Source organism: Notothenia rossii (genome assembly GCF_949606895.1).
Source record: "Notothenia rossii genome assembly, chromosome: 3".
In the NCBI taxonomy this organism is placed as follows: domain Eukaryota; kingdom Metazoa; phylum Chordata; class Actinopteri; order Perciformes; family Nototheniidae; genus Notothenia; species Notothenia rossii.
This window is the reverse complement of record NC_136901.1, coordinates 73,398,304-73,425,597: the sequence shown is the minus strand read 5'-3', so window position 1 is coordinate 73,425,597 and position 27,294 is coordinate 73,398,304. Positions and strand designations below refer to the sequence as shown.

General features: G+C 42.4%; 1 protein-coding gene and 1 long non-coding RNA gene across 2 annotated transcripts in view; both read right to left on the bottom strand.

Moving 5' to 3' along the window:
- LOC307033021 (uncharacterized protein) overlaps positions 1 to 27,294 on the bottom strand; it is a gene marked incomplete at both ends in the record, with an annotated part of 86,231 nt that overhangs the window by 23,720 nt on the left and 35,217 nt on the right. The window lies entirely within an intron of this gene.
- LOC307033361 lies at positions 192 to 11,486 on the bottom strand. Its single transcript, XR_013806483.1, has 3 exons — positions 11,135 to 11,486; positions 1,395 to 1,641; positions 192 to 1,140 (listed from the first exon to the last, which is right to left on the bottom strand). It is a non-coding gene; the product is annotated as an uncharacterized lncRNA (long non-coding RNA).

The following is a 27,294-nucleotide window of genomic DNA, read 5'->3' as shown; positions in this document are numbered from 1 at the left end:
CACAGAGCCAGCAGGGTTGATGTTCACATACACGTGATGCTTCACGCACACATGCACTTGCAGGCATTTTTGCACGTAGTGTGTAACTCTGTGTCCATGTGTGTGCGTATTCGTGCATGTGTGCTTGTCTGTGACCTTAAGCAAATGGCTCACCGAATTTAAGATGGTCTGTATTTGACATATAGGCTGGACAAGCTTTGCCGCTTTATTACTACTGTCATTTTTCACGTTTGTTATGTCGCAGCAACATTTCATCAGTACTGTAAAAAGGCAAATGTGTGACTTGAGAAAAGTAGAAAAAATGTGAGCGTGGGTTAATACAGATGGATACAGATTGAACAGCAGGTGAAAGGAAAAATTATTTACATACTCGCTCTCACACACATGCAGGTTATCGAGAGGCGGCAACACAGGGCAAATGGTTCCTTCTTATTGCTAAAGATACAACTGATGACAATTTCATTAATCCTGTCAGTCCTCTCCCTCCATCTCTCTCAATCCCCCTCTTTTTCTCAGTCCCTTTATAGATGAAAGGCTTCCTCTTTTTCTGTCAATGGCCTGGAGTCATCTGAATTAAACATTGATTTTATCGAGGGTTAGTCACTGCGCCCGTGACGGCTCGCTGCCTCCTCAAAAAATCCACGTCTCATCGCAGAGGAACGCAGAGCCAAGGAGGGAAGGATGAAGGAGATGAGAGAGGCCACAGTGGAAGTTAGAACAGAGAAGACGAGGAGGGGGGACGGAGTTTTCAAGAGGAGGACATTAAAATGAAAGAAAGGAGACAGACGGGGACAGAGGGAGCCGAGGAGGCAGACACGGAGAACACAGGGGGGATGAGAAGAAAGAACAAGGGATTTGGCGAGCAACAATTAAGAGAAGAAAAAGGGAGAGGAAGAGAGACTCAGCGGTGGATGAGGCAGGGCTCACAAAGAATAGAAAGGGAAAGGGTTTTTTGAAGTGCAATGTTCAAATCTCTCTTGTGATCCCGTCATTGTCCAACATCTGCCACAACTCATCTCTGTAAAAACTCCCTCCCTCCCATTCCCATTCTCCCTTACTCCCACCATCAGCAAAGAGACATCGTTGCTTATCAGCTGGGCCACCACTGTACAGGCCCACGTGCTTCTTCTTCTTCTTCTTCTGAAATATTAAAAAAGCTACAGTTACAACATCCTCTCGTGCAGGCAGTCGCTGTTGCTTGCAGCGAAAGGATCACAGATGAAATAATTGTGCTTTGACGTGCATGTAAAAACTCCTCTGTTTCAAATCCATAACCTCTAGGAAGAGAGGGAAAAAAAGGTTATGTTGACACCCAGTTCTCGAACGCACCAGCCAAACTAAGATAAACAAAACAGGTTGACCCCTTGCTAGGAATACACAAACTTTGTAGTCACCTCCCTCTGGCCAAAACTTTTCTTCCTCTATGTTTCCTTCCCTGCTTCTTCCATTGGTGGTTTGTTGTTGGGCACCCTTAGGAGATGGGGAGATGAAAGGGGAGCCTGTCTCACGGGAGAACCAGCTTCGAACGGGGAGGCCCTGTGCCGTCTCAGGACTCACCCCCGCAGCGGTAAGCCAACTCTGGGATGAAACATCTCCACAGTGGGACGACGAGGAGTTGGGTCGTCTGGTTCACGGTCATCCCTGTACAAAAGAACATAGTACACACACATTTGCACACAGACAGACTGATAAAAACTTCCTGCGCATTATTCATGTTCATAGGGTGTGGTAGACTCTAGGGACAGTGAGAAGCGAATTCAACATGGATAACAGAAAAAGTGCGTTAAGGAAGCAGAATAAAACTAATGGGCTAGTTTTCATAGAACTCATGAATATCTCTCTCTTCTCCTTCCCTCCCTCTACGCTCCTCTCTGAAGTCTTCTGGAAGCTAATGGCGGAGTTTCCCTCACACCCCTGGCCCTGGGGTGCCACAGCTTTGACTCCCAGAGTGCACTTCTGCCCGAGGAATACCTCTGCACTTGGGTCAGTCTTTCTATCTCTTTCTATTTCTCTCGTGGGGTTTCTCACTCCCTCACTTGCTCTCTTTTTGCTGCAGTAGGTATGAATAATTAAACCTGCGTTTCCTCTCCTCTCATGTCATGTCTCTGTCTATCACCCCCCCTCCCTCCCTCCCTCCCCGACCCCCTCCCTCACCGCTGTGTCTCTCACTCGGGCTGAAGTGTTATAACAGAAGTGAGTCATTTAGAAGAGGAAAAAGGCTGCAGATCAAGGAGAGTTGAGTTCAGTTTGGAACTTGGCATGTTACATAAGCTGTCACTGTGTGTTATTGGCTGAGAGAGAGGGATGGAGGAGAGATATAAACAGGAACAGAGTGAGAGAGAAAAGGTGAGACTGTGATAGTGGTGAACGGAAAGAGCTATTAAGAAAAGAGCGAAGGATCATGTGCGAGTTACCGGCATGTGGAGTTATGTTGTGACGTAGGTGATAAAGTAAAACTACTGCCCTTCATGGGAAAAGCACACATCACAATTGAAAAATAAAAACCTTCAGAACCTTAAGGATAGTTTAAAAGTGAACTTTGTTTTCTAGTTTCTTGTGTTGTCACGGCTTACCAACAAGCAAGTGGTCCAAAGAAATTCAAAAACATGTCCTATGTGAGGAATTAAAGTGTCTTGCACGATATAAGAAAAAGTATACATTTGTATACCACGTATTCAATTCAAAAGGATGATGGTTTTTGATATATTAAAATTAAAAAAAATTAAAAAAACAAACAAACAAACATAATCTACTCTTGTTAAAGACAGTAAGGAACAGGGCGTTTGTATTCGTTTTAGGACTGGTCTAGAGCATTTTTTTATATTATACCAGCTGGGTTTCCGATGCCCGAAGCCACTGATATCAAGAAAAGAAAACTCCTCACAATACATTTAGGCTTTTAACCCAAGTCCAGCACCCTGACACTACACACAAAGCAGAAAGAGGGTGGTCAGGAACTAGTGAGCGTCAGAGACACTATCCAGGATGAAACAACAACGATCCAGGAGCACATCAGGAAGCTGGTCACAAGTGATGACATGCAAAGTGAAGGATATAACAGTGGCTGGTGGAAAAGGCTGGTCTGAACGATAGCACTAATCATGGCAACACAAGATCAATAGAGGCCGGGGTCTATCATACCAGACAGGACCCCTGCAGGTACAGGCTAAGTCCAGAGGTCCCTGAGAGAGTCCAGCACATAACAGCAGGGTGTAAGATGGTGGCAGGTAAGGCGTACATGGAGCACTAAAACCAAAGTGGCACAGTGTAGAACATCCATGAGTATGGGCTGGAAGAGTGGTCGACAAACAGCAGGAAAAGGCAGTGGTGATTGACTTAGCAATCCCAAACAACAGCAGCATCAGGAAGAAGGAACAACAGAAGTTTGAAAAATACCAAGAGCTTAGAGGGGAGCTATGATGTGGAAGGTGAAGGCAACCGTGGTTCCAGTGGAGATCTGAGCATATGGCAGTCATTTCCAAACTGGGACAAATACCAGGAATATCCGCCAAGTCGTATGTACATAAGGTGTAGTATAAAATATAAAACCGTAATGGCATGTATTCCTGAAGTTTTATATCCAACAGAAACATGCTCAAATAAGAGGAAGCAGCATTACGTTTTCATATACAAATATTATTTCTGTTGGTTCTGTACAATTCTGATTGTACTGAAATACGTTTCAGTACAATCAATTCTGTCTTCTACCTGTACAAAAACGTCCCCCCTCATTCTGCCGTGTGCATCAAAACAATCACATAACCTTGTCTTTGCACAACATTTTCACCAGGATGTACCCTTCTCTGTGCACACATCTACCTCTTCCTCTTCTCTTTTCCTTTCTCTCCATCTCTCTGGTAACTCTTTTCCTCTTCCCGTCTCTCTTCCCTCAGGTGCCATATTACCATAATGACTTCTTGTGACGGTGATATAGTAAGCAGCAGTATGGAAATGCAACCAGCTACGGCACACATTATCAGAGCTGAATGCATTAGATGTCATTTATGTGAGTATACGGCTGTGCGGTCATTATGTGTTAAACAGGAGGAGAGGAGGGGGACAGAGGGTGGCAGAGTGATGGTAAACTATATTCCATTTACAGTACTGTTAAGGTATTCCACAGCTTGCGTGCAGAGAGGAGTGAGGATTAACAGGGAGATGAAAATAGGAAATGAAAATGGCCGCTTGTCATTCTTTCCTGCATGCCTACAATATTCATGGCTGCACAATTGTGGCGTGTTTAGCCACTGATGCTGGCCTGCGTGTGACAACACGACTTTCATGTAAATCTGTTCATAGTGACAGATGTAGGCTTACTAAGAGTGTAGATGGTATGATACGTTTGTTTGCTTTTCTTAAACTGTCTGCACTCTTGGTGCATTTTTAGCAAAGCTTTATGGAGGGCGTTCTTTTTATCTCTATTATATTTTTACATTACATGATACTTGTTAGACGCTTTTATCCAAAGCTACTTACATACTCAATACTGTGGGCAATACCACAGGAGCAATTTGGGGTGAAGTGTCTTGCCCAGGGACACAACGACATGCTGACTGCAGTGGGGTTTGAACCCACTGCGCCACACGCCTCTCTATCGTCCTGCCACTCTGTTCCAGACAGAAGTGTCTCATCAACTTTTGGATTGATCGCCATTACCTTTTGCATGGACGTTTATTGTTGCGAGACAAAGCATCCAAAAGTAAAATAACTTTTCCTCTGGGGTCACCCTGAGGTTGCGCTCAATTTGGGGTTAAGAGTCAAATATCTTGTCAATTTTAAATTTGTTTAATTAAATTAGCTTCACACATTAATTTCTTATAACCTTCAACTGTCAGACAGACTACATAATCTAGATCTAGATCAGGGATGGGCAACTTGGATGGTGGTGGGGGCCACATCATTTATGTACTGGCCGCCAGGGGGCCGCAGATTCACTTGGAACACACACACGCGCACACACACACACACACACACACACACACACACACACACACACACACACACACACACACACACACACACACACACACACACACACACACACACACACACACACACACACACACACACACACACACACACACACACACACACACACACACACACACACACACACACACACACACACACACACACTCATGCACACGCACGCACCATGTATTGTATGTAATTATTGACAAATTGAGTCTGACATCTTCATTGACATTTTACAATCTTTCAGGGAACATCCTCTAATAAGCTCACTAAACAAATATCAGTTCACATAAATGTTATTTATTTTTTAAAAGTGGCATGTTTGCATTGAATAGGTTATTTAACAGTGCAATAAAACTATTTTAAACTATTGGAAAGCACGGAAAATGTGTGTGCATTGAGATTAACCATTAAGATGACATAAACATGAAGTCATGAACACTAACCCAGACATTAGTTGTCTAACTTGAACCTAAGACACTTGTAGCCAGTCTCTGCATTCCCCTTATTCCACAATAAGAGGAATGTCAACACAGACACCTGTCAACCCGCACTCTGCTGTTCCTCAGTGCCGCTCCCCCTCCCTCCCGCTGAAATTATGATTGAAAAGCTTTTAGTAAAGATAACATGGCAAGGTCTGTGACTGTTTGTTTTGATCTGATTTCAAATAAACAAAGTCTTGGTTTTTAGAATATTAAACTTGTTTCGCCAAATTCAGATGATAAATACAACTTTTAAGCTTGTAACGGCAGAATTACAAGTGGTAACTTAACGTCACAGCAGGCATAAAAACAGCCGGTGTTTTTTGCGAGTGTTTCCCCGGGAAACAAACGCAATACACACAAACGCGTCACAGATTATTTTGCGGTATTTGGCTGCAGAACGAAATCATGTACGCAGATCGCGACGTAACTAGGAGTCTAGTGGACGGTATCAGGACTACAAGTAAAAAAAAGCAGCCACTTGCCCATCCCTGATCTAGATCAACTAAATGACGTACATAAGGGGTACTAAAACTTTTTTATTAAAGGTCCACTTGTGAATTTTATACAAGGTCACTGGTCCGGTTCAATGCCAGAAAGTCAAGGTAAACTTGCGGTTAACTTGCGGTCTGCAATGCGTGTCACGCTCGCTCACACAAGTAAATATATATGCACGTTCATTCTCACAACGCGTCAGACACAACAACAAATATACATTAATTTACATCAGAATCAGAACGTTTTTTATTTTGTATCATTTGTATTTTTTTATAATGGGACACAGGGTTCGGTCCGGATTGATTTTTGCAGTTCGGTCCGGAGTTTGAGAAGCCCTGATCTACATCATCAAACTTAATTTAACTAAATGTAAACACTGACTTGCTACCAGGTATTTGTAATCGATTTAAAGTGTTTTAAATAAAGAACATAGCTGGTTAGGCTAGTTATTATTGTCTCTGCCTCTCAGGTCCATATATTGTTGGGTGGTGAATGGTAACTATGGAGCTTTTACATAGCTAGCAGTCATGGTTTGTCGTTGGTTCTTTATAGCTGCTAAACAGTTAAAAATGTTAATGTTAGGATGTTAGCATTTAGCTTGAAGCACCATGACTATACACTCTGGTTTTTGTTACTGAATGGATCATGGGGAGATTAATTGTTTTTCTGCCAGTGGCATACTAACCTGAGCTGATCTCTGTTAGCTGATTGTCGTTTTCCTATCCACTCCATTGGACATTGTTCAGATAGATTTGACTGTAAATCCTCCACATTACTCTTATTAAGGACACTAGACTAATCACTGAGAATTCAACAATAATCAGTTTTATTTTAAATCATTGAATCACACTGAAAACATTTTGACCTATTTTGTGTTGCTGACTGTAACGATGACTGTTTCTCTTCCTCTCTCTAAGAATACTGACCTCTTCCCTTCAACATACAGTAATGTTGCAGTTCCTCCTGTGTGTTTGCGTGTGTGTCTGTATGTGTGTGTTGCAGCAGGTGTGAGTGTGTGTTGGTCTCCTCACTGCAGCAGGACCCTGGGATGAGTCACTGTGTTGCTGTGGGGATGCTTCCTGCCTTCCTCATAAATATAAAAAATACCAAAGTGCAGAAAAATGTTTCTTTTTCAAAATGGAAAAAGAAAATGAAGGGAAAAAATATGTATGTATATGAATATTTCAGCATTTATGTAAGCTCTAAGACTCTGAGTTTTGAATCATTGTTATAACATAAAGTGGTTTATTTGGATGCACAGTTTTGATAGGTGTAGATGCATACAATGTCTTAGTTTAGATGACAAAAGTTTTGAAACGCTAAGACAGAGCTCATAATTCATACGAGGCACAAAGATGGTGTGCTTTTTTTGTTAAGTAAAGGCAAAGAGTGTGAGGAGAAAAAAGGAGAGTGTATCCGTGGGCAAGGCTTCAGGGCATCACACTCTGAATACCAGAGAGAGAGAGACAGGCAGAGGAGAAGAGGAGCATCCTGTCACCTATCAATCTCTCCTCTTCAGGTTTTATTTACTTTACTGTTTTTTTCCCCTTCACCTGTTCACACAAATTGTTTTCCCTTCAACCTCTCTGCTTTTCAAATTATGCATTGCTCAGTGTGAGAGAACGTTATTGTTGTGGAAACTCGAGAGAGAGGGGACAAGGAGGCCTCCAAACTCCAAATCTCTCTTTTTGTCTTTAGGCTGTCAAAGTTATCGCTGTCAGTTTTCATTTACTGTACAATAACAGAACAGTTTACGTTTGTAGAAGTTCAATGAAATGTGTGTTTACTACTGTATACTCTGTATTTCAAGTGCTTCTGCCACCATTGTTCCTTAAATTTTAAATCGTGTGTCGTATCCCAACAGAGCACATGACGGAAATCAGTTTTTACAGCACTAACTCTCTGTGATTCACACTAACTTGTCTCAGAAGCTTTTGCACAACCACATATCCACCAAAGTCAAGAATTCATGTATAGTCTCCACCCACTCAATCCTTTTCACAGTCACCAGGGACTCCTAAAAGATCACCAGTCAGTCACAGGGCAATCACGATTTTAGGCAAGAATCTGAATGTGAATATCACTAAGAGAGATCTTAGTGATATTCACATTCAGATTCTTGCCAACAATAATTTCCTGCAGTGTGTGAGGGAAATGGCATCGTGAGGAAACCCATGCAAACTCCACAGAAGATGGCAGTTTGCAGTAAAGCAGCCAAGTCACAATGGCACTTTAGTGATTTATTAAATCAGTTAATAAATATATCTCTGTTTTTTAATCAGATTATTAAACGGCTTAGTTTAATACTCGTTTCTAATTAGTCAATTCGGATATTTCAGAAGTTATTAATATTCTAGCAGACAGCTGATTTGCATAATAATGACCGTTGCTAAGGAGGATAAAGAGAGAGAAAGGAAAAGAGGTTAAAATACAGAGCGTTAGACGTCAGATAAATCAACAGAAGTAGGCAGACAGGAAGTAAACAGGAACTCAGTATGGGCTCTGGCATTGTTTAAAGACTTGTTAGTGGAAAAGGAACTGTGAACAGACTTGAACAGATACAGAAAACCTCGATCAGTGCTGCCGTTCATTTTGAATTAAATGGTTGTTGTTGCTGTTGTTGCTGCTGTTCCAGCCGCTGGTGCGTCGCAAGTTTTTTTCTTTCTTAGCAGAAGCAATACGGTAATTTCCCATGAAGGGCAATAAAATAATTTCAATTAATATTAGAGTTTTTGATTTGTATAGCATGTGGTCTTGTGATTTGTAAGGGAATATATTTATTTTACGTTATTTGATACCGTATTCCAATACCTACCGCTTTTTGACAACTGTACAATTACAGCTCTGAAATGAATCCATCTGCTTTTGACGTTATACTCAAGAATCACATCATGTCTGAAACTGTCCCACGATGAAGAATATGTGGAAATCACTTCAGTTTTGTCCAAATCAAATTTAATAAAATAAAATAAAATAAAAATGTGATAATATAGCTGTTGACATTTAATGTTAGCCCTGGGGGCAAAACAGAATAGCAACGACGAAAACACAACAGAAATATCAAATCCCAACGGCAATTTGCTCAAAGGAAAAAACAAAAGACACAACGGCAAAACATAACCACACAGCATTCAATTGACCTCTTAACCCCCCGGTAAAACCACAGCATACTTATTTTATGCCAAGGTCTGGTACGGTTCAAAATAAAATGCCGTATGTAAATCTTGATTTCAGTTTTTGCCAGGCACTAAAATGCATAAAAACAAGATGATTCAACAAACATCCACCATTGTGATAAGATCAGCAGGTCATGAAAGAAAATAACAAATGGTGGAGAATGCTGTAACTCTTAGTACAACAAGGTGGTGTCTGCTTTCAATGAAACTAGCTTCTAACATTGAACTAGCAGTTTTGTGAAGCAAATCTTCTATTTTTACTGTAAGTCTGGTGACAACAGATAAAATACTTCAATTCAAGAATCAAAAACAGAGAGCTGGGAGAAAATTGTTGTACTTGCGACAAGGGTTTGGCAAACAGGAAGAAAGAGGGTGTCAATACAAGGAAGGAACCAATAGGCGCGTTCACACCGGAGTACTTTTACCCTTACTTTCCCCGCTTAGTTCCGTTAGTGCCTCCAATGTTGCGTTCACACCAAAAAGAGAAATTAGTTCAGAGAACTTTTAACCCCATTTTTAGTGCCTGCCAGAGAGGTGGTACTTTCCTGGGGAGAAAAAAGTACCAATTTCGATTGGCTGTGCGAATTGCAAACCACGCCCCGTAAAACTCTGAAAAGTTTTGTGAAGCTGCCATTGTATTTGCTGGCATTAGCATTATTAACATTAGCCCCGCGCACCAACGGACCAACGGATACTAACTTACTGTATGGCAACACAAAAAAAAACATGGGAGCGGTGGAGTGATGAGCAGGTCTCGGCGTTCTGGCGATTTACTCGGAAGGCTTCAGTAGAAGCTGCTGGGACTCCCAGCTGCTTCTACTGAAGCCAGTCCACAACCCCGGGGACTTCCGTCCGGGGACTTCGGTTGGCATTATACGCCATGAAGTGGTTTGTGGCCTGCCAGTAAACCCAAAGCAGAAGAAGAAGAAGTGATGTCAGCGGCTTAATTTACGTAATCTTCCCTCAGGGAACTTATTCCGTTGTGAACGCGATCTGTACTTAGTTCCAGGGGGGTACTAAGTGCTGGCACTAACGGCCCATCCACACGGCAGTGTGCGTTGAAGCTTCAACGCTTCTGCCCATTCACTTTGAATGGGTTGACGTCACGCTTTGCCGAACTGCATTGTGGGACCGTTGCTTCGCTTTGCTCGCTTAAAAAATTGAGCAATGTTCAACTTTTGAAGCTTCAGCGGAAGCGTCAGCCAATCAAATCATATGCCAGTGCAAGCTCTAGCCAATCAAACCGCGTGCTTCTGTGTCCGGGACGGGAGATTCATGTGATTGGTTGTTGGTCGAGTTTCAGAGACGCCCGCCAGCAAGTTTCAACGCACGCTGCCGTGTGGACGCTGCGTAAGTGCTGGGCACTAAGTATGGCAAAGTACTTGCTGTGAAAGCAGCTAAGGTCTAAGTAACACTGAAACACACAAGGAAATGTCTGAAAGGCAAAACTATGAAAAGATTGGGGAAATAACGGGAAATGAGGAACAGGCGAAACTAATCAGGGCGTTGAAGGCAAAACTGGCGGGAAAATAGACAAGGCAGGAAGTGACGAGATCTGCTACAAAAGAGGAGGTGAGTATCAAAATAAAACAGGAAATACATAACAAACGACACACAAACAAAAACAACAACTGCATAGTCTTAGAGCTGAGCAAACATTTACCATTTGTGGCTGTGACTCTATATCCTAACATCAGAAGGGTGACCGCTGTGAAGTAAACAAAACTGAAAAGTTACTTTTAATCAGTGTTGTGCTAGTTACTGAAAACCAGTAACTAGTTACCATTACTAGTTACTTCATTTAAAAAGTAACTCAGTTACTTTACTGATCACTCACCGAAAAGGCGAACAGTAACGCATTAGTTACTTTAAAAAAAGGCTCCCATTAATGCCCTTATAGCCTTCATTTCAGTACTGTTATTGCATTGGAGAATAATACAATCTGTTCATCAAGAAATAGCAATAGAAATAGTGGAAATAGCCTGCATGTGTTCTACAACATACCTTGCAATGGTTTTATCAACTTTTCCCTGGCTAGCAGTCCCTCGGTTCAAATCCAGCCGCTGTTGCTTAGGTGGAGTTGTAGTGGCGTCGGGTGAGTCTGGGTCTGTGGTCTTAGCTACTAGCTTCGTCCCAGCATGTTGTTTCAACAGATTTGAATTGCTGTTTTGGGCAGGAGATAGGATCTTTGAACCGCCAAGACACAACTTACATTTAACTAAAACGTTCTTTTCTTTGTGCTCGACAAAAGTGAAATAGTAAGAATATCTCCAGGCGGAGAAACTCGACTTGAGCTCCGCCGCCGCCATGATAGTCTTGTTAGTAAACACAAACACGCCCACAGCGCGTCTCCGCATGTGACACAGGAAGTATCTACATTTTCTAGTATACATTTACTCAAGTACTGTACTTAAGTACAGTTCTCATCTCTGTTCGCCTCGCTGTTGGCGCCGCTCACCAACGTCTGGGAGCCGAGACTATATTAAAAAAATAACAGAGTAACGCACCATGTAGTGACGGTAACTAAGTTACTGAATTTAAAAAAGAACGCGTTAGAGTACTAGTTACTGCCACAAAATAACGGCGTTACAGTAACGCGTTACTGTAACACTGGTTTTAATGTGTTATTTTTTATAACTTCAATAATACCAACTGTCGAAATAACTATTTACCAGCCCTTTTTGTTGTTAAGGGCTAATCGTAAACTGCTGCTGTTAGTGTAGTATTTGCAGGGCCGTCCCTCCCTACAGGCCGATCATGCAGGCTGCATGGGGCCTCACAATGCGCAGGGGTCCTCGCGCAGGGGTCCTCGGCTTATGAGCTCGGCTTCTGCGCAGTTCTCCGCGCGGAGATGCAGTTATTTCCAGCATTCTTTATTTACCATTCATTCAAGTATTTTATGCCTCCCTTTTATCTGCTAATGTACAGGAGGAAGAGTGATAAACTGTCTGTCTAGTTGGCTTACATAAGAGTTAAAGTTGACAGCCTAAAAAACATGGAGCATTTTTTCCCCTTTTATTCATTTTTATGTAAATTTGCTTCATGGTGATGCTCAGCCTCTCCCCTTAACTCCTAACAGTCATCATCATGTCAACCACAACACAGAGAAATACTGATAGAAATGTGTGTGTAGTTGTTGATACATTGCTGACAGAGGGATACATTTGAACACAGATTTAAGAAATATCAGTTTTTGAGCATGTAATAAGCATGTTTTGTCTTGACTATTACAACTATATTATAATAAAATAATATAGTATTTATATTATTGAATTGATTATGATTATTATTATTAGTAGAAGTAGTTTATTTGCATTAATTTTATTATTATCTTTTTGAGGCTAGTATTTGGCAGGAAATGCAGACGTATTCACCTGTAAACGCATACTGAACGACATACATGCACATTTACCATTTACCTCACTGTATAAAAAAGTAACTGTGTTGATAATAATAATAAACAGGAATTATATTTGCAAAGTACTTTGTTTCCAAAAAATATTGTTTCACTCCTGTCGCTTGGGGCCCCAAGTTGGCCAGGGACGGCCCTGAGTATTTGCTCACAGTAATCAGATCAGCCATATGCCATGTGAAAAAAGTAAAAGTAAAGCTTCTTTTAGAATACTGCCCAATGGCGCTCAGATTTGAACAGAAGTTAATGTGCGAGGGTCGTTTATTAACCACTTGTGGCTGTTACAGCCCGCTGCTGCTCGGCTGAAGCTAAATAGTCTCACTTTAGATTTACATAGACCTGTGAGTGCTCATGATCTTTTCATGAGGTGGAAACAAAAACCTTAAATATCAAATTTCAAGATTAGTTATGTCTACGATACAAAAAAGATGGACCTATAACATACATACATTAATTATCTAGTGCGGAAAATTGACTGTGTCCGTCTGTATTTGTGGTACTTATTTTAAATATTTCTGTTTGTCAATGTTATATGTTAACAATGTCTACTCTAATACCATCATAAATACCTTCACTTATTTTTTCCGTGGTTGCTGTCGGTGTCTGCCGTCTGCAGTTAGTGGGACTTAGTGGGACAGATGGAGGAATCCCTTCTCATCGCCCACCCCTGCTTCATTTTTCATCCCCAGGGAGGACTCACATCTCCCTCAACACAGAGGTGTTTTCAAATTAAATACTGTCTAATGAACTGGAAAACCTGCCCCCACCATGCTTTGTGTGTATTAATGGAGTAGGTGTGGAGAGCGGGACGAGAAAATGAAAGAAAAACTGTGTGAGAGATTAAAAGAGAGGTATTTGCATTGCAATCTAGTGATTGCACAGCCTGTGTGTGGCGTCATGAAGCGTGTGTTCCTTAATTGTATATCTTTGCAGTTCCAATTGCTTTAATTCCCTGTAATTAATCAGTAATTGCAGTGAGGAGCCATGCACAGCTTCGCTCTGAACGCAAAAGAACTTTTCAATATGGAGTACATAAATATAGATGAGAGAAAGGAACCGGCAAGGATGGTGTGAAAACACAGGATAAGGAAAAGAAAGAAAGAAAGAAAGAAAGACAGGAAGACAGGAAGAAAGAAAGAAATACAGATAGAAAGAAAGGAAGAAAGATAAAACCTACTATATTTAGTACTCTCTGAAGGCCTGGACCATGAAGTATATGGCAGTGTCTCATTTCTCATTAATGTATTCTGATGCAAATGAAAATGAGAGATTACTGGTGAAAGAGGAGCAGTCCCTGAAGACTTGCAGTAGTGCCTCCAGTAAATCCCCACGACTCAGAGGAGAAACCATTTTATTACTCGAAGGTTTCCCCACAAAACAGTGAACCCCATTCAGGCAACATTTTACTGGACCTCCTGTTCGAGGTCTTGAGGATCATGTGTTTCTGTCTTTTATTTCAATCATCTTGAGGATAAGAGTGCGTATGTCTATGTTTGCTGACGGGAAGGGTGGGGCAGCTGTTTGCTGAAGGATCCCTGTCCCATCAGTCCACCAGAGAGAATCCTTCCCACTCACCATACTGTTGCAAGGTAATCCCCTCCTCCCCCTCTCCCCCTTCTCTCTCTCTCTCTCTCTCTTACTGTACCCTCTCTCCCTGCCCTCACTTTCTACCTCACCCTGCCCCCCTCATTAATTCCCAATTAAGACAGCAGCCCACCCACTCACAAAACCTCCTTATTGCACATATTGCACATAAATGCGTTTTCTGGTCAGACTTTTAATTTACAAAGGTTTGAGCTGAGGCTAGCAGACTCACTGAACTGTGTGAAAGCGTGTCTGTGCACGTGGGGGTTTATGCCTATGTCGTATAATGATCGCTTCTCTGTCCTTTCCCCAATCCAGATAAAAGCAAACCTTTTTCATTCTCGATCGTTTTTTAAATGAGAGTTGGTAGCTGGTCTTCGGTGACCTGCTGCGCACCCCCCTCCCCTGCCTTCTATCTTCCCCCTTGCACCTCCCCACAAACCCCCTCCCTCATAAATGGCCTCGGCTCACTCATAACAAGCTGGATTCTCATAGATCTCCATCAATTTGTGTCACACCAGGGATTCCCTGAACAAAGTTACCTTTGCCACATCACCCACAACAACTATGCATTATTAAGGCTAGAAAAACAGCCTGGAAAGTGTGTGACACAGCCTTGGTTACAGAGCTAAGACCATAGACTATAGGCTAAGACGTACAAAGAGGAGCGAGAAACAGAGAAAGCCGCAGATAAAGACAGGGGGTGAAAAAAAGAGATGAATGACAAAACGTTAGCATTTGAAATGGCAATGTCATGTCATTTACTGTCGTCCTCAGTAAATTGGACTTCTAAGCGTAAAATATATTTTTCCCACTTTATGTAATGGGCATTCATTTAGGAGATTTCCCAAGATGCATCTCATCCGCGACTAGCTCATATCAGCTTGTCTGTGGTGTGGCTTGCGTTGATCTCTAAACACAGGACAATGCTATTCAAATGTGAAATATCCAAGTCGAATAAAGAGTATAAAGGACTTTATGCTCATCTCTAGAGAGATCGCAAACAGCGCACGGCGACACATGAAGTTTACAACTGCAGCAGCGGATTTACACATACCGTAAACTGATATACTGTGTACAGAAAAGGCAATTAAAATAAAAAAACATGAAACGTAATGAAAACTCCCTTAAGGGCAACAATTCACCTTTAAATGTAATTTATGATGTAATGATCTTTTACAAGCCATACATGATTCATGAGCAGGTGCAGCTTCCTGTGGCACGATTACAAACTGGACAATCAGGGTCTAATTTGGGATTTAATTAAAGGAAGTCAACATGAAGAAGCTGCACTGACAAAAAAAAAGTAAAATATGTTAACTCGGAGAATGCTTCATCGAGTATTTAGCCACTAATGAGTTTAATTTAACTTCAGCGCTGAAAGGTCATGAACCTCAACATGGGCCCATTTGACCATAAAATCACTGTACGAATTAACCTTCAACCGCTGTGGAGACCAGGGTTGCTAATACAACCACAAGGAGGAATACACACACAACATCAAATATAAATACCCTCAGTGACATAAGGGGTGACAATGCAATTGAAGGACTTCCTCCACTGGCTCCTCTTTCCATCATGACTCTGAGTTAACAACCAGCAAAGCCATTTCTTTAAAACCTCCTAGCCAAACCTTTATGTTTCCTACTTCCTTTCCCTCTACTTGCTTGTATCACACCCTTCCTCAAACTTAGCCTTCCTTTTGATCTCAACTACACATCTGTTCCACAGCTACAGTAAATACAATCTAGCAAAGTTAGCATAGCCTATGTGGTAGTTACCACTACAGAAGGTATCTCCTGAACCTGCTGAACCCAGCCATTTCTTCATTTTAACTCAATCATGACCTATCCCTAAACCCAGGGGTATTTTCAAATTCTAGCGCACTACTCGAGCCGGTTTCTCAAACGTACCTACCCCACCTTTAACAGTTGCGTTGTAAAATCAGAAAACACACATTTATTAAGAGTGATTTCTAATGGTTTTGGAATGAGAAGACAAACAATACTGTCCTTTCATTTTCAGATCAGACAACGCTTCAATGTGTCGTACAGTAAATGGACAATGCATGTTTTTGTTTACTTTGTAACTTGTTGATGGGTTGTTAACATCCTGTTGGTTCATGATATAGCGCTGCCGCTACACACACACCTTACTGAATTCACATCGCATCTTTACCTTCTCAACAGTCGCAGTAGGCCTAATAAGATCAAACTTGCTTGGTGAAACCCAACCTTTGTTTTATTCGATGGAGGCATGAAATGAGATTCTATTAATACTCGCAGCCCAATTGGGCTGGCTGGCTGACTCCCAGCGGAGACAGCACTGAAAAGGTTAGGTGCGGCAATTATGCAGGTGGAGTTGTAGAGGAGATGGGAGTGAGGAGAAGATGATTCTGCCTTGATCACTGCCTCTGAACAAGGTGTTATCAGCTGCAGCAGAAAGAGAGAGAAGGGAGAAGGGGGGTGAGGAGGGGAGTTTGGTTTGCTGCCAGAACGGCGTTAATGACTCGCCTTGTTTTTTGAAGCGAGAAGTTGCCTTTTCAAAGGCAAGGCAATTAGAGGGGGACTTGTTCCGTTGTGCTTGGGCTACTGCAGTGACTTAGTAGAGCTGTCACCCACCGGCCAATCAATGGTGGACAGGAGCAACCAGTGAGATACAGGAACACACACGGTGATATGACGTAATGGCTGTGTGCTACATACAGTATGTTTCCCTGTACAAACACACTCTTTAAACACAGATATTCCCTCGTTCTTTTTTTATCTCAAAGAAAATAATATGCTTGCGTTAATGCTTGAGTGATGCATACAGTACAGTATTGTTATTATATGTCTGAGTGATCTACATCGCAGCCACACTCTGTAGCCTATGTGAAGCACAGGTGACACAGATAATTGGGACCCTTCAAATCTCATTATGCTGCCTTGCTCAAAAGAAAAGAGAAAACATGGAGAAATGTGCCCCTTCTAGCTCCCAAACCTCTCTCTCTTTGTCTCTTTGGATTATCCGGTAGCGCAGCAACACACCCACCATTACTTTGCTGCCGCTGCTGACCCCAGTCATTCATTTAATTGGCTGTTAATTGCTATTCTCTCTACAAGACACAATGTATATGTGGAGCTATATTTAGGCTCGCCCCTCGATGGCTCTTCATGCTAAATTACAACTTTCAGCCAGGCGCTGAAGGGCCCTATTGTGGCCTGTCGTTCTCCCCCTCTGTGACTGACTGACAGGCTGGGGAGGGAAGAGACATCCCTCCCTCCCTCCCACCCTCCCTCACTTCTCCTCTCCTTTCTCTTTTCCCTCTTTCTATGAGCTGCTGCACTGTATAAAATCTGACACCTGGATCTGGCTGTGTGTCACTCCCTCTGTCCTCGTCTGTTTGACATAACAGCAGCAACTTTTCATCTGTTGCCAGGGACGTCTGAGCACTTCACCCAGCCTACATCCTGTCTGCTGTGCTGTGTGAAAGAAGACATTTTTATCTAACAGGTCTTACAACAGAGTAAAAAAAGTATTTTATCATGCATGACTCACTAATTTCCCAGCGTCTGTTTCGGTTCTATTTATCCAGAATATCTTATTAGGGTTAACCCTATCCCTAACCTTAACACTATTATCAAAAAATGATTCTAAAACTCCCCTTAGCTTTAAGTATAACCATCAAAATATAATGTAATATTACATATAATATATTATATAATTGCATTAAAGTCACTGATGCAGCAATGTGTTCATCACTTTAATATTGCAGATGGTAAAAAAGGAGAGTATTTGTTATTGCTATATATATTGCCGGATGTCTTGTTAATTTTAACAAAAGATCAATATAATTTGTCTTTTCTAACAACAAATTATATGTTGACTATATTTTGTATTTTGAAGCTGAATCTGAATTTTCAAAGAAATTTAAGTTATTAAACAGATGAACTGAAGTACAATATGTGTCTCTGATTTAAGCAGAAGTATAAAGTAGCAGCAAATGGAAAGAAAGTAAAGTGCATGTAAATCAAAGCTGTAATCCTTCTGTAAAAGTTATTTGTAGATACTGTCCGCCGCTTATCATTAATGAAAGATTTCTGAAGAAAACATCAAAGTTTGATTCCTAGAATTGGTTTATTATTTTTGTTATTCTCTACCATTCGCTGGCCCTGCACGTCCACTTCGGCACAGAGCAGGCCAGCTGCATCTGAGTCATTTAGGATTGCATTTTAGACTTAGACACACACACACACACACACACACACACACACACACACACACACACACACACACACACACACACACACACACACACACACACACACACACACACACACACACACACACACACACACACACACACGCAGAGAAATGTTTGCGACACAGATGTGAGTTTGATGGATAACATTGGTCAACTGCTGACGTCATCTGGTGGAAATCCCGGATTACTCAGCCCCCCCCCCCCCCCCCCGCCTCACATGTCCATATCTTGTCATTCTCTCTTTGTGTCTCTTATTCTCAAGAGCAGGAAAGACACAGCACCGTTAGTTCAGGTTAGATGAAGACAGGAGGGGAGACTGAGAGAAGCGGTGAGGAGAGATGGTGAGGTGGGGGGCAGGTGTTCCTGATTTATGGCCCTGACTTTTCATTTGTAATACCCTGATTATCTCTGGGGAGCTGGGTAGGAGGACGGTGGGGGCCTGGTGCTGGTGCGAGGCCTGAGCAGCTTAATAATGTGTACATGCCCACAGCGTCGGGGGGATATAAGGCAACAAAAATGCGGCCCTCTGAAAATGAGACGGAGAGCTGAGCACACGTCTTGTTTCGGCAGATATAATTGTAAAATAGCTTGTCTTTGATTTCTCTCCAAATCACTTTTGTTTCCCTGTCTTGATTCTGTCATCATTTAACATCTCTGCACCTATTCGATGGAGATTGAAGGTGATAAAGACTTCAAATGAATATGCACTTGCATTGAATCCCTCCCTTTTGCTTTCTTAGTTTCTGCAGGATGTGAATCCAGCGAGACGACGAGATAATTAGTGCAAAGTCACTCCTAATGACAACTGCTAACATTAGTTACGAGTCCCAGAGACGCAAGTGTGTCATCAGAGAAACACAGATTTGTACAATTTGCAAAGTGAGATAATCTTCTCACTAGTTTCTTTAACTGAATATTCAAGCATCAGGACAAACTGTATTATTGAAGCGGTAATGCTACTTTTGCGTGAAATGTGACAGATGATGTCTCTTTCACACATAAAGTGATTTTCATTTCGTGTTACAACCATTTGCCCACTTTCTCTATCTCTCACGCTGACACACACACACACACACACACACACACACACACACACACACACACACACACACACACACACACACACACACACACACACACGCACGCACGCACGCACACACACACACGCACACACACACACACACACACACACACACACACACACACACACACACACACACACACACACACACAGCTGTTGAACACACACAGGTAAGCTCGGCCCTGGAAACCCTCATCATCGCCCAATCGTCCTAATAATCATCATCACAAGATACACTGTTGTTATCATAATCAGATCTGCGGCGGAACACAGCTTTAACGAAATGCAGCATGAACCCTGCTCATAATAATTGGTATGGTTGTGCAGGCACGTTAGCCGGGAGTGCATCTCCAGTTTTCACACGGTGCTATTATCCCAGCACATAATACCTTGCTGATTATCCATTCAACGAAGGCGTAGCTATCGTAACCGTTATGATAATAGCACGCGCGGCTGTGATAATCCACACAACTGGTGCTCTCCCTCTCTGTGTCAGATGCTAATGATGATAGTGGGTGGTCATGCACAGAAACAGCAATGGCTGGTGGGAAGCCTCTCTGGGTTCAGTACTGAGCCGATTGAACGGCACACCGCCGTGTAAATCCATTTGACCCCTGAGGGGCCCGGCGTCGGACACGCTGCTGGTGAGAGGGTGAGGCTGGGGGCTTTTGCGGCTCCTTCTCAGCCCTGCGGATCATATCACTATAGTGCAGATTAGCTCATTTAGCTGGATTGATTAAGTTAAAAGGAGACACCTGTTTACCCTACGGCCTGTTAATATGTTGCCATGACAACAGCCAAGGACCCAGCGTCTCCTGTGCTCTCTGTCTATTTCCCACTTCCTCCTCAATCTGTGCACACACACTCACACACACACACACACACACACACACACACACACACACACACACACACACACACACACACACACACACACACACACACACACACACACACACACACACACACACACACACACACACACAGATGTCTCTCCACTGAGTCTCTCCACCTGAAGTTGCTGAGGTAAGAAGATCAGGTTTTCCACTCAGTGGAGCGAGAGCGCTCTCACCTCTTCCCCATGGTCCCCCCAGCAGCACCTGTGTGTGTGTGTATGTGTGTGTGTGTGTGTGTGTGTGTCTGCATGTGTGTGTGTTTATGCATCTCTGTGACATTTGCCTTCGAAAGTGGAGGAGGCTAAAGCGCACAGGTGCATTTCAGATGTCCATAAATCGTTTTTGTTTGTGTGTTGAAGGGATGTTGAAGGTATAAATCATCATGTTATTTAAAGTTATTGTGCTGGTGGATCATTGCTCAGATTTTTCATCCAAATAGCTGCAGACAAAAGCAGCGCTGAGCGGGGGTAATTAAATGCATCATAGGTTCAGGTGGGAACTACTCAATTTTACTCTCAGCGTGATAGAAAAGTTTTTGCAGAAGTGGACAGGCCGCTGGAGGATCACTTGGTTGTCTTACTTCTCGTCAAAGTGTTCTGCGTTTGTCTTCCTCCTTTCCGCCTGCTTCCCCCGTTTCTCACTCTCTTTCACTCTGTTTCTTTCGTTCACACCTTACATCCCATGGTGGTTGACATGTGCCTCTGTAATGTCTCTGACTCTGTCTCTCCCACTCTGCCTCTCAGCTCCATTTAGGTCACCTCTCTAACCTGAAACAAAGTGACGGTGCCCCTTCACACCTGTTTACATGTCTTTCTTCCTTCATTTCCTGTGTTGCCCCTGTCTTTTCTCCTCCCACATTTTTTTTTATACATTAGTTGTCGGTCTGTAGTTGCACTTAAAGGATCAGTATTTTGTTGATCTGTCACATTTCATCTCCTCCTCTCCTCTCCGTCTCACTCCTCTCTCCTCTGCTGTTTGTTTCTCCCCTTGACTCTGGCAGACTCATTATCTTTGTAGAACAGCAGTGTGCGTTCGTCAGCAGTGATTAGCAATGTTTCACACTTACATCGTTATGGAAAGACAGTTTGATAATTGACGAATGAAGATATGGCATTCTCTAATCTTCCCGTGCAAAACTGTGTCATAGTAGATAGAGGCTTCGGTTAAGTTTTCCATAACATTAAAGCTTGCATTGATCATAATCCAATTAATGAAGGAAAAAAAGGGAGGAACGGACAAAAAGGACATGGAAAAATGAAACGCTTGCCTCATTAAATAGAAAGAAATCAACTCTAATCAAATTGCTGAGTTCTCAGAACTGATGAAGTGTACAAATGTAAAGATCTAATGAAAAATTCTTGCAGTTAACATAATTAATTTTCAGCCTTTTTGATAAGTGGTAATGACTTGGAGATTATTGGTTTAAATGAATAGTTGTGTTGTACAGCTGCGGCAGAAGAGAGTAAGTTTGTGAGGGGGGCGTTGGGGGCTGGACGGGGGAAATACTACTTTCAAAGTTCCAGAGGAGATGAAGCAATGTTTTAAAAACACAATAAGACAATTAGGCTCTATAAACTAATTACTGCCGCTTTAATTCCTTTTCAGATTAAACTGCAGTTGTAATAAAACGACGTCTCAAAAAATATGTTTGTATGCAGGGAGGGAAATAAATACACATTTGTAATTAAAGGTGGAATAATATTTTTCTCATTACACAAATATTTGCAGAGGAGATAAAGGTGCAGACATCAATTCTGAAAGACGTTTCATCTCTCTCGCTCCGCATGGCGATGAATTAGAGGAGATGCCGCTTTGCACCGCCTCCAGAAACAGACCAGCAGCCTGCTAACCGGAGGTGAGCCGCTCAGAAGCTTCTCTGACAAGATATTAACACACAATGCAATGAGTGAGGATTGTTTTTGCTCTGAGGCTTAAAAAGTGGGACACTTAACTTACAGAAAAGGGAACTTTTCTTGTATTCCTGCAATGTTATTATTGTGAGAAAGCGGTGGTAATGTTATTATTCCTCAGATCCACCGCAGGCTTTTTCTCATGCTGTCAGCTAATGTTGATGATGCCCTCCCCTCGGTCGTCGCTCCACACACTAACAGCATCGGCTCTGATGGACTCAAAACAACTAGTTTCAGCACGACTGACTCTCTCTTATCATAATTTGATTATTTTAATGATCTTGTTACTAAACCTCAGACGCTGCACTTGCATACACCCGGAGGGAAGCCATGGTTGAACGCATTGTATGAATCTCACATGAGGCTCAGGAGATGTCCAAGGGTGACAATATACAGTGGTGTGTGTACTCGTGTGTGTGCATGTGTGCGTATTAATGTGTGCATGCAAATGTGCTCGAGTCGTGTGTGTCAGTCGCCGCAGACAAACAGGCAGACCCAGTAGCACCAAACACAGCCACGCCGCCTGACACAGAGAGGTTATGGAAAACTATTCACATAAAACAGCCCAGTGCATTATCAGTCAAACACTAGAGCCAGAGGGGGCTTGATTGTGGCGTTTCATCATCGCTTATTGAATTATCTGGATTAATTTAACGCATTTAGGCCTGTGTGTTTTCCCCTGCTTGCAACTCTCCCATCTCTTCGTTAGCGATAATTACACTAAGTGGGTCACCTCCTTCTGAGCTTCCTTTCTTTTTCTCTCTTCCTACATAGCATTAGCATTTTCAACTTCTTAAACAAAGTTTGGTGAAAATTCTAATGATATAAACGTCGTGATTCACTCTGCATTCTGTGGATGAACGCCTTGAAAAGCAGGCGGTTGACTCAGAAAGTGGAGGAGTGGAGCGGGAATAGCAGGGTTGAACTAGAGGTTTTCAAACTCATCTTTAATTTTATTTAACTTTCTCACACATTTAAGCTCTAAGTCACAGAAACTGAGTGTGCTTTGCCCCGCTGGTCAGTAGAGCTACACACTAAGTTGTAGCAGAATTCATCACAACTCAGGCTGGTTGCAAATGCAGTGCAGGAGGCCTGATTATGTAACATTACATTTCATTTATCCAAAGCGACTTACAATTACCAATTACAGGGACATTCTCTTTGGAGTAACTAAGGGCTAAGTGCCTTACTCAAGGGCACACTGGTGTTCCAGGCAGGATTTGAACTCACAACCTTCCAATCTTCAGCCCACCTCACTATCCATTAGACCGCCACTACCCTTCATGCCATATAAGGGAACACATGCGAACATTTGACTCCAGTGATACTACAAAACGGGTACAGCATGTTTTCTAAGATTCTTTTCAACTCATTACACTGACCAACAAAAAACTTTAAACAAGTATTAGGCGATGAAAGGAATTAAATGGTTGCCAAGGTAACAGCAGCCTCAAATCACATCCAGCAAGTGTTGCTGTGTTTAACATTTTTGCACGAGTGATCTGATCTAGAAACTGCTCGGCAGGCAGAGACCAAGTATATGCATCTGACTTTCTTACCCAAAACACAATAAAAGAGGGAGGTGAGGTCAACACGAGACACACTGAGAGCAAAATGTAGTCATAGTGCACGCCCATTCCATGTCTCGCCCGAATCAGCCAGCGCTATTGCAGAGAAAACCTCACAGAGGATATTTGGCTGTCAAGTCGTCAGACAGCTCATTAACACTTTGTTTAATTGGTGCCTAATTGATCATGGATGTTTCATAACCAACCGCTGTGAACCTCGGGGGTGTTTTGGGACATCGGCAGACTCTCAGGGGAACCATGGATTAGGCTGAGAATAGACTCACAAGCTGTGTGAGCCACTCAGCAAAAACCTCAATTGTCTAAAGAACTGGTTTCAGAGTGATTCATAAAGGGCCAGTTCATTTGAACCTGATCTAATCGGTATGCGTCAGGAAGTTAAAGTTGTAAAATGAGAGCAAATTAATTATATGAGGCGCAGCTGGGAGAAAGAACAGTGACAGAAATGTCATCTATTATCATGCAATGTCTCTTTTCATCTCTCTCAATCACACACAGACACACTGCAGCAGGGAAATCTGTCCCGTGGACCAGCTCCACATCTCAGGTGGTCAGAAAAACAACAAAGAGGCTCCTGACCTCTCTTTGTTTTTATATTTCCTTTCCTCTGCCAAAACCTGATGATGAAAGGAGCACACACTGGGGTTCAAACCTTGTACCACTTTTCAAATTGGTTTTAATTCAGTTGAAAGCAACTTTCTCATGAACCAGATAAAAGAAACGTGCATGTGCAATCCATATGCTCAAAGCCCTGACTGTACAAACTGTCACAGACTTGTGTGCTTACATTGAAACCACTGGCCTTAGAATTAAAGTCTTTATAGGTTAATGGATAATATCTAGCAAACGGTATCACTGTTTCGCTTGCCTCCTATTTTTGTGCTTGTTTTTTCACAAGGAGCGCTCTGCTTTCTCCTCCTGTCATTTTGTGACGAGAACTCACCTGTGAATAATTCATGAGGAGCGGCACATACGATTACACTGGTTAAAAAGTAATGAGGCGCTGCCATAATAAAAGGTTGTCTTACGTTGTTTTACCTAGTGTCTCTCACACACCTATGTCGTTTCTGGCCCTGAGTTCACATGAAAGCACATCCTTGTTGCCCCTGACAGAGCGCAGCGCTAAGAGAGAGAAAACAAGAAAACAAAACCACGGCCTGTGGAGCAGGTGGTTAGAAAACAGGCACCACAGAAGCCCCCCCACCTCCCCACCAGCACAACGGCGTGATCTAGCCCAGGCTACGAGCTGTCACTGGGGGCTTTTCATGTCTGAGCTCGGGAAAGATCAGTAGACTCCCCGTCTGAGCTCGGAGCCCTTTGATAATCGATGGAGCTTACAGTGGTGCTTTGTAACGACAGCGACCGTTCACAGCCCAATCATACTGCATCGCCGTCCTCTCTTGTTTGTTCCCAGGATTGTGCAGGCTATTTCCTGTTTGACTTAAAATGAGGCCTTGTGTTTTATGGGCATGTCAGTGTTGACAGCGATGAGATACAACGGCAAAGCTTCGTGTTTTTGAATTTCAGTACAATATCAGCAAAGCTCAGATAGTCTTCTGAGCAGTTGGAACAGATGTACAAGGCTAACATGATTTTTACATAGCCTGTGACCCACTTTGACTTTTGTAGCAGTGAATGAACTTCTTACAAAGAGAAGCAATGCTGTGACGTGAGTCATTAGTCACCTTCAGACACTTACAAGTGACCATGTTTAAATAACAATCCACATAAGCTGTATTGATCAGTCTTGAAGTGATACAGCACCCAACTGAATGGATACATTAGTTAATTGAATTACTAAAAGGAGAATTTTAGGTCATGGAGAGATTGATTATATTGCAGGAGATTTCTGACAACAAGTGTTCAAGCTTACAATATGAGAGAAAGAGAGGGACTTTGATAATACATTTAGGGTGGAGTATCACTTTAATGAAAACAGAAACCATGGGTTAATTAGACTGACTAATTAGCTTCCCACCAGAAAATAAAAACATGATGATTTCAAAGATGGAAAATGTGTCGGAAATGATTTTAATCTCAGGTATTCTCCACCTCCAATCTATTTCTGTCTGACAAATACATTATTTAGTGTGAATCTAATTAAGTATTGAACATGCACAGATGGTGCTCTTGACCTCCTGTGAGTGCAGTGCGTTGTATGTATATGCTGCAACAACTTACACACGTGTCTCTTTTTGCATGTGAACATACAGTTATTGGGTGTCTTCGTGTTAGTGCGCACACCTAAATAATGGCATTCACTCTGTATCACAAGGACATACTGTTGTGTATATATTTATGTTTTTCTTTGTGAGAATGCACATTTCTCTGTATGCGTGCGTGTGTGTAATGGCATATAATCACAGTATGATTCATACACTGACGGATGAAAAGAACCTGTTCATTTGCTGTCCCCTTCGGTTAGATAGACCTAGTTAATAAGCCATCATGCTGGCGACATTGTGACATTTCCACTGCCTGCTCTATGTGCATCACACACACATGAATCTGTGACTGTGTGTGTGTGTGTGTGTGTGTGTGTGTGTGTGTGTGTGTGTGTGTGTGTGTGTGTGTGTGTGTGTGTGTGTGTGTGTGTGTGTGTGTGTGTGTGTGTGTGTGTGTGTGTGTGTTCCCCATTGCTTTACAGTAGGCCTACCCACTGAACAGGACAAACAGTACAATGACCAAAATAACATGTGGGGAGAGGCAGAGAGAGACCAAAGTAATGGATGAAAGAGGACAGATTGATTGAAAAGCAGATATATATAAAGGGCTCATGTAGTGGAGGCACACAGTGTTCACAGCGAGTTCACGCTCCCCAAGGTTGTTTTGATATTTCCGAGCCACTTTCTTCAATCCGGTTGCTTCGTATAGCGTATTTAGCGCTATATGCATTTAAAAGTACTCATTTATTGTGTGTGTGTGTGTGTGTGTGTGTGTGTGTGTGTGTGTGTGTGTGTGTGTGTGTGTGTGTGTGTGTGTGTGTGTGTGTGTGTGTGTGTGTGTGTGTGTGCGTGCGTGCGTGCGAGCGTCTGTGTTTGAATAGGATATACAGTTTGTGTTTTGTAGTGTTTCCTCGGTCAACCCCCAATGTACATACCTTCCTCGTTCTCCCTTTTATCAGTTAGAGGTGGAGGTCAGCAGCTGTACTGGAGGCACCTGGCAACTCAGAGATCTTCCATTCTTTACGTTATAGCCTAAGAAAAAGTAAAATAAAAATGAATGCGATTTATTTTCCGTGCTTTTAACACTTTCTCTAGTTGTTATACTTCAAAAATGTTTGGCCTTGTTCACATTATACACACTTGAAGGCAACATTTTCTGCTTGTTGCCAGCTCACCTCTTTTATTGCCATTCATCACTCTCTCCCTGTCGGCCTCAGCCTCTTCTCATTTAATGTCTGCAGTGTGCTGACGCAATCAATACTCTAAGACAAACATGCTCGGACA